Source organism: Crocodylus porosus, unplaced genomic scaffold (genome assembly GCF_001723895.1).
Source record: "Crocodylus porosus isolate Cpor-Errol unplaced genomic scaffold, CroPor_comp1, whole genome shotgun sequence".
Classification (NCBI taxonomy): Eukaryota; Metazoa; Chordata; order Crocodylia; family Crocodylidae; genus Crocodylus; species Crocodylus porosus.
In genome coordinates this window covers 27,806,918-27,816,122 of record NW_017728951.1, presented here as the reverse complement: position 1 = coordinate 27,816,122, position 9,205 = coordinate 27,806,918, and positions in this window count along the sequence as shown.

Here is a 9,205-nt window from a genome sequence, read left to right as displayed (position 1 = left end):
TGCGCACTCTGGCATGCAGCACGTTGCCCTGGGTGGGGTAGGGAGGCTGGGGCCAGCACCTGGGCTGGCCCCAGCAGCCTTACCTGGGGTACTCCAGGGGCTGAAGCCATGACCAAAAAACAAAAAGTAAAAAAAATCTAGCAGCAGAGAGCCTAGCCAGCAGCTGGATTGTGTGTCTGGCCGGCCAGGCTCCAGTTTCAGGACTGCTGCTGTGTGTACCACCCTGCTTTTTTAGGCACTGGTTTTTTTTAACATTGGCATCTCCTGGTGTCAATCTCCCTCTCCCTCTGCACTGTAAATTAGAAGCATGGGGAATATCTACATGCATGGTGAATATCACATAACTCACACGTATGATCATCTGGATGCATCCCATATGTACAACACATTTACATTAGCAGTTTACAGTGATGAACCTTACAGAGCACCAGAAGTAGGCTGTTGCCTATGAAAACATATGCCTCTTTAAAAGGAATTAGCCTCTAAGAGCACTACCCTGCCTTGTTTTCTGACTTACATAGCTGGTGCAAATGCTAGTAGTCTATAGAATTCCTAGTCACAATGACACCCTGAAAAGACTAGAAGGCAAGAAAGTCTCTTGAAGATATTAATTCAATTTGACTCATCAGGATGCATACTAAAAGAATAACAAATCAATGTTTCATTGCGAAAGCTCTTTATGCAAGTCAGAAGAGTTCCTAACTTTTGTGTACTATGCATTATGAATATGCCTACCACAATGAAGAACCAATCTATACGAGTTACTGTAAGAGAAATTATTTATTGATCAGGAGTGAGTGTATGGCAGAGTACACATTTAAAGGACAAAGTTCTTTGTCTAGGCATCTTCAGTATGGCCATCATTAATTCTAATATCCTAAACATAGAAACTTAGAATGTTATTTAAAATCAAACTTTACAATTTTTGGAGAATAATAAAGTCTACAGAAAGATCTGAAATCCACAGATTTCACCAGGTCTTTTTTTTTTTTTTTTGCAGTGTTAAGACCAGGTCTTAAATGCATCAGAATATATTTCCCACAGCAGGGCATGGACCACATTCATTACAAATACTTAGTCTAAAAATACAAGGATTTGTATGTCCTGGCACAGAAATGTTGCAACGGAACAAGAAAAAATAATCACACACCTCATCAGGCATAGGGTGATGTGTTTTCACTTTTTGACTGACTGTGACTAAAGAAACCGTTGCAGTTCTCTACCCTACCCCAGTTAGAGCAACAGGAAAATTCTCCAGTTCTGTAAGAATTGCAGTAGAAAAGTTGAGCCTGAATTCCACCCCCTTTGCAACAAGGGAGCAACACAACTGCAGAGAAATTTGCGGCTGACTTCAGTAGAAACAGAAGACACAAAGGGCCATTTTTCAACTATGCAGACCTATTACTCTAAAAAGAAACTTCAGTATTCATCTAAGAATAGGTGTTTTCTATTTTCATCATGATCAACTGCTTTGTTGACCATGGGGTTGACAGCCAAATAAACTGCCTTGCTGGGGCAGAGGGAAATCTTCTGGCAATTAGCCTTGGCTTTTTTAAGCCATCTTCAACCACACGTATCATGCAGTTGTGTATAACTGACTGGTGGTGGATTGAATTTAAGGTCTTAATTGCTTTTTTACTTGTCTTACCAACTGCATAGAAATTCAAGGTGATACAAATGCTTTGAAAATACCTATTAATGGAGTCTCCTTAAACTAGCTGCAAAATATTTCACTTCTGAAATTTAAAAGGTGATTTCTGATACATTGAGATATGTATACCTTGTCAAGTAAGATTTGTGACAAAATAAAGCATTTACTAATTTATAGGTGAAGTAACAGTAGCTTTTTTAAACAGTTTGTACTGTGTGGAAGACTATTTAAATTTGCTGAATGAGATCTTTGCCTTGAGGCAATTTCAGAACAAAGGCAAATGCATGCTACTTTTACTTCCCCAATCCTATTTCCTGGTCTTTAGTTAACAGCATCAGCAAAGCACAAAAATCATGCCATACGCCCTTTCCTTAGCCAGGGCCTGTAGGATAGCAGTGTGGGTTGAGTTTTACATGCCTCACATGGGAGAGAAAACTTCAAGTAGCTAACTAAAATGGCTGCTTTAAAGTAGCTGACTAAGCAGCTTTGCACCAGGAGACTAGTGCAAAGTTAGATGTATCAGGTTGTGGCTGGCTTCTTTGTAATGCAGTTTCGAGTACTGTACAGGGTTTGTTCTTTATTGAGGGAGCAGGAAATTATACCCCCAAAGCCTGAGATCCATGAAATTCTTTCAGGGGGAAAGGGTGATTTGTCAAATAACCCTGCTGGTCCTCTTGGTATTATGTTTAAAAATAGCTATAATACAATTATTTTCAATTTATCCCATATGTGAAGGGCCAATGGCCCTATACATTTGGGAAAATATACCAGAAATATTTAAGAAACCCTTTTCTACAGTTCCCCAAGATAACAAGTTATAATCCAACACTCTCCCTCCCTCCCCTCCTCCCCCAAAGAGCAGGTCCTCAAAAAGCTTCTATGCTAACACACATATGGCACAGTAACAACAAAATATTGTTTAACTCATTATTGCTGGAATTGGTTGCTCAGACTTTGTCTGTACAGGCACACTCAGGAAAACTGACCAGAATCTGTTTTTTAAGCTTGATTGGCAAAGTCTCCAAATGCCTAAAGAAGGGTGTTTGTGCCTGAAAGCTTACAAAGAACTTTCCTCCAACTATTTAGCTAGGATAATAAAAGATATCACATCTACCCAAAGAGCCTTGCCTGCCTTAATTAAATCTATGCACTGATAGTTTAAATTCTGAATAAAAGTGTCTTCAATTTGATTTCACTTCCAAAGTATCTTAAACTAAATCAAATTAAGGGCATTTGAAATCTAAATACAAGCATCTACCCAAGGCTTTAAAGTGGTTTAAATAATTCACTTCATATTTACACCTTTAATTAATGAAATTAAGCATGCCTGTGTACACAAAACCTCATGCTGTCTTGTGAACAACACAACTAAAATTACACTAGTTGAAGTCATTAAGATGAATGCAGTTTAAAGGAGTGGGTTCACATGTTTACTAGTACTGTTGTTTACCCGACAGCTGTGTAAGGCCTTGCTTTTTCCACAATTAAAATGTTATTTCACATTGCTGTAACTGATGGAAAATATTAAGGTACAGAACACCATACATGGCAACTACTGTGCACCACACACGGTTATTGCTGCACAGCAGCAATTGCAGTCTTTACACAGGTATTGTCTCTTCTAAGATTTTTTTTAAAGACTATCTAATCCAATCTAAAGGGAATAAGCAGCACTTAATCCAGGAGTGTACTCACAAGCAAAGTTATTCAGAAATATCCACTGCATTTTTATTTTCAAATATGTAGGATGTTAATTTACTTTCAACTGTAAAATATTCTGGGGCTGCAATCGAGAATGAATTTTGCTCCAGTGAAAGCTAGAACACAAGGCTTAAAGGACTCAAGTGTTTCAATAATGTCACCAAATGCTGCTGCAAATCAAGTACTACATTCAAGTATTATATTCAGCAGTTTTGGGGGATTTTTTTTTTAATAAATACAAAAAAAATACAAAATTATGATCTACCTTGAGACGCTTTACAAATGGAAGAAGTAAAATTCATCAGTTCAATCATTTATAAGGATTTACTCTTCCTACAGACACACACTGCTATTGCTCATCTAGGTTTTTCTTGTTCTGCTGGCTTGTGGGAAAGCTTTTTCCTTGCCAGTGGATGGGTATATGTTGATGCTATCATATATATATTTGCTCATGAGTACACTTCTCCAGAAGTGACAAGATGACATACTAACCCACCTGTTCTACTCGACTCTTTTTATAGGTTTAAAAAATGTCTCAGTAAGTAACACTGTCAGCTAGACATTGCATCTAGGATCAGTGAGGCAGGATCAGTCCCTACAGCATCCCTTGTAGCTAGCTCTAAAGCTGTTAAGCCTACCCCAGTTTTCTCAGGTTTCTTTGAAAAACTCTGTCAGGGCTTTCTTTATAGACTCCCTCATACAAGCTCTCACAGACAGCAGTCTTTTTAATACATTAAGGAAAGGTTCCAAAAATTATATTAAATAGTGATCCCAAGGAAACAAATACCTTCCTAAACTCCTCTATCCCTCAACTCAGAGCTGATACTCTGTACCCTCTCTTCAGTTTGCCTGAGGTTTGGTCTCATTCAGGGACTACCATAAGTACCACTACCTCTAGCTTTAGGGAAGCATCATAAAGAAAAAAAATCCAGTTTAGTTTCCTATCCTTTTTTTTGAAAAATGATGCAACTCCTCCTCAGTTGAGCTGAATGACTGCTCCAAGCTAGTTGATTCTAAGCTGATCCAGTACAGGTGAGGTTAACCCTGATACGACCTAAATGCCAACTACCTGGTGACAGGCCTAATTATTCATTTTTGAAGCTAATAATTTAGAAACTATTAAAAGTTAAAACCTAATTGCTTGACCATGACACTTTGAGAAAAGAACTGTTTCGGCCTTCCAATAATGTTTTTCTCTTTTATCTCCATAAAGACTTCATGTGTCACCAAGACACATTGCATAACTCACTGCAGATCAGCTAGATAAGACTAGCTATAGATCAGCTAGAAGAGAATTGACCCTCTGTTTTACTACTCCAGTTTTATTCCAGTATCACTTCACTGGATTTCCTAAATTAAATTTAATGAATTTAATTGTAATCGACTCTATGATGAATAAATAGATAAGAACCAGGTCCTGAGACTGATGTAAATCATTTCTTAAGAAGTATACCATTACAGGGGTTAAATAACCTCCTTGGTTTTAATGAATTAACATACATATATGTCATGGCTCTAATTTTTCATTGCCCTGAGGACTGTAGTCACTTGAACAAACATAAAGATTATGTAAGTACTCAAAAATCAAAGCAGTAATATTTTATACACATTTTGCACTGACCCAGAGGACTACATATGCAACGGAAAAATAATATGTGATTTGTTTCTATAGGATCCTTTTTTTTTTTCAAATATGAAATTAATTTTCAAATGTGAGGGCTAATTTTAGTTGCTATGAATATAGAAAACCTCCTTTCTTTATTAAAAAATGATTTCCAAATACCCTTCTCATGACTTGCCACCTGAGGGTCCATATACAGGAGAAATGCAGCTGAATCAGGTAACTCAGTTGCAACATACTCACAAAGCTATAATGCTGCTGGCAACTACCGTATTTAGACTAATACCAAAAGAGTTAGTCATTAAAGACCACAAAGCCACAATTACTATCTTTCTCAAGTGATGCAATAAAACAATAACCAAAAACAATGTTTCTTTTTATCATTGGAATAGGCATAATGCACAAGTTGAAACAGTATAAAGGAAGCACAGCTATATACAATGTAAAGCATCTTAATGAACGTCTCAGTCAACACAGGGTATCATTAAAATGTAGCTGTAAAAAAGTGAGTCACTCACATTGCCTGTAGGAGCTTCTCTCACAGGTAGTTTACATGCAGTATGATGCTAGAGTCTCTTGCTCATGTTCTGCTGTTTTACTTTTGTTTCTTCTTTTGTTCTGAATGCATTTAGGCATAGACTGCTGATCCTGAATATTAGGGCATTGTTACATCAGGGCACTCAACTGATGAAAAGCCTTAACTACAATAAAGAAGCAATGAGTGCTTAAAGGGTGCTTCCTTTCATGAGAGGATCATTATAGGCTTGCAGTTGTTCACTGATTAGTTACCTCACTAACATACCTCTGATTTCAAAAGAGTTGGGTTTTGCTTAAGTTTTGCAGCTGTATTAGAAATAAAACCTTTTTATAACATATGATACATGCACACTAGCTTTTTACTATTTTTCTTTCAATAATAGTTTTTCAGTGTTTACTGTGACCACTATTTGCAGGTAAATGTCACTGATTTTCCCCAGCTCTATTTTTGAGTGAGATTTGGAAACTATTATTAGGAATTCTTTTTTAATTGCAGGGCAGAAAGAAATAAAACATTTGTTTATGTTGCAGTAAGGTTGTTACTATCTATTTTAAGGTTGCCCTATCTATTTTATATACTAAGCATGCATGCATTCAGCAAATGCAGGATGATATCCATACATCTCATGCTGTTCAGAATAAGTAATAATGATATGGTGTTAAAAATGCTAGCAGCTGCACAGGACCAATTCTACATCAAATGAGGTTTACCTGTACATCTATACTGGCAAGTCCTGCCAGTGTGGGTACAATGATGCAAGTATGACTGTGTTTTTCCTGGTATCATTCATTTAATTTGAGGAGACAGTATAACTGAGTACTGCCAAAAAATACTTTTTGCCAGCATAAGTATATTCTTTAACACTTGGCTTTAACATATACACTATGGCTTTAACAGGTTAAAAAAAAAACAGTTTAAAGAACTGACACTCCTGCCAATAATACTACATGACAGAAAGTTTCTAGTGCAGATCTGCCGTAAACCTTACAATATTTTTGTTACCAGTAAACCACAGATAGCAACAATGGAAAGTTTTTACTGGGCCTAATATAGAGAAGGCCTATGACTGTAATAGATTTTGGATGAAACAATTCATACTTTGAACCTTCTAAATGGAATTGCACAGTCCTATCCATCTGGTGGGGGGAAACAGTATTTCCCCAAGTGCTCTATCTGCTACTGAGAAATCTGTAGGAAACCTTTTCAAAGCCTAGAATGGATCTGCTGTAACACTAGGCCAGAGTGTTATTTTTTTGAAGAATATTCACTGGTCTCCTGCATTCACTGAAACTAATGAATGCCACATAAAAATAGTAAAACAGATTGTCCATAAATGCACACATTCAAAAATAAATCAAAGATGATTGAAGTGGATATTTTATAGCTTCTTAAGTAAAACACATTTATATTATAGTAATACTACATATGATATTTTAATCTATAGCTCCTTAGATAGATGATCCTTTTTTGTTAAAGCATTGCCATTCAAATGCTTTATATAATGTTGTTATAAAAGAACATGTAGCAATACAAAGCAACTTCATGAAGGAATGATGCTATTCCTTTTTTTCAGATTAGATTTTTTTTTTACATTACACTGTTATATCTTCATTAATGAAATGTCTATGTTGTTATTGTATTATCATATAATCAGCCACCACTGTTTTCAGCACTTTTTTTGGTTTATAACATTCATTTCACATTCCTATAAACCGTTTTTTTCAGATATTCTAAATCAGAAAGTCTCAATCCAAGTGCTTATGAACAGACGTGTAAGGTCCCTTCCAGCCCCTAACAATTATGAAACTATGATTCTCTATGGAGATGAACTCTCTGTGGACCTCTATAGAGCTGAATGGAACTACCTCCACATTCAAGATGACACAAATGTTTGCAGGAGTGTGAATGATGATTAAAAATATCTGGTGAAGTGTCTCATCAGTCATCAGGATCTTTCTTCCGTAGCTCTTACTCTCTCCCCTCACGTCAGGATCAAAATCCTGCCTTTTCACTAACAGTGGTTTACTGATTCATCTCTCTGCTTTCTTAATCTTAACAGTAATACTAAAATCGGCAGCAATCAGTCAAAATGGAGGAAAACGTCTCCAAATGTTTTATAAAAACATTGTGTTTTCTCGTCAAAATTAAAAGAATATTACTGTGGACTAAGCCTATCAACGATCTCTTTAAGCCTTCCAAAGTTCTGCATTATTTTGAGTGCAATTGGATGGGGATTCACTACTACCTAACTGGAACTGCAGCCTCTAGCTACTCCGCTCTTTTTTGTTATAATTCATAAAAATTTCAGATATATATTCACTTATTTCTTGGCAGGGTGCATTTTTATCCGGTAAAAATATTCAGTGCCCATAAGAAGGATAACCAAATTCCATAGTAGGATCTTCTCCATATTACTCAGCTGTGGATTTTATAACTAGATTTAGCTGTGAAATATATTCAGGGTGGTTAGTAATCACATACTGGTCTCAAACTTGCTGACTAGTTTTATGCCGCGATGCATTTAGCAAACGGTGGCATAAAGCATATTATATTTTCATGAGAAGAAAATCCAGCCCTGTCGGAGAAACGGCATCAAACCAGAGGGGCAGGGAAGCTCAGAGGGTGGCTTCCAGCGTCTCTCTGCATATCACTGCTCATAAAAGGGCGACATGAATCGCTTTGAAGTCTGAGACTTAACATGATGTCTCAAGCATGTTGGGATCAGCGTGGCAGGGCGCAAGAGCATCACCGAGTTCATTATCTCTGGCTGGATAAACTCATGCAGGGGCGGCGATTGACTGAAACAACCTGTAAAAGTGTCGGCTGGTGTTTGCTGAGGATCAGGGCTGCGCTGGGGCTGGTCGAGCGGTTCGTTTCTCACTCTCGGCTGAACCATCCCGTCAGAGACGTGCTCCCCCAGCCTCCTCCCCTTTGATCTGCTGCGGGCTCTTCCCTTTGAAGTGCACCAGCCCTGCTCGGCCGCCGAGGCCTGGACTGCAAACCAGCCAGCCACTTCCTCGGCCCGGCCCGGCCCGGCCTTTCTCCCACTCGCTGCGTCTGGGCCTCCGTCTCCCACTAGCTGGTTTCGTCCCGAAATGAAATCAGGACCAATTAATTGACCCCGCAGTCTGCCCGGGACATGATCAAACTAGTGGGCCCGGGGGGCTGCGGTGCAAAGCCAAGCCTCGGGGAGGGAGTTTCTGGGCTTTTGCTAACGGCGGGGAGCCCCGGTGCCGCCCGACTGAGGTCAGCGGGAAACCTGCCGTGTGGCGGCTCTGGAAGAGGGCGCACGGCGGCCCGGCCTCCATTTCCCGGCCCCGGCTCGCTCCTGCCCCTTCCCCGCTGCCGCAGCCGGGGCTGCCCGCACACCGCCTGCCCCTCCCGCCTCGGGGTGGGGACACGGGGCGGGGGAAGGGGGCCCGGGGCCTTATCAGCCGCCGGCGGAGCAGAGATGAACTTGGCGCCAGGTCCGGCAGCCCCAGGCCCGGCAGCCCCCGCATTGCTCGGATGTAACAATCACCTGAAAGGGGAGATTAAAGCGCCTCGCGCCCGGGCCCTTTGTTCTCGGCCGCATTTGATGCCCCGCGGCCCCCTCCGAGCCCGGCGCGGGAGAAGCTTTAAAGGTTTGGCCCCGGCGCGGGGCCGCCCAGTGCCCGCCGCCCGCCGCATGGACAAGGGGCCCTTCTCGGTGCAG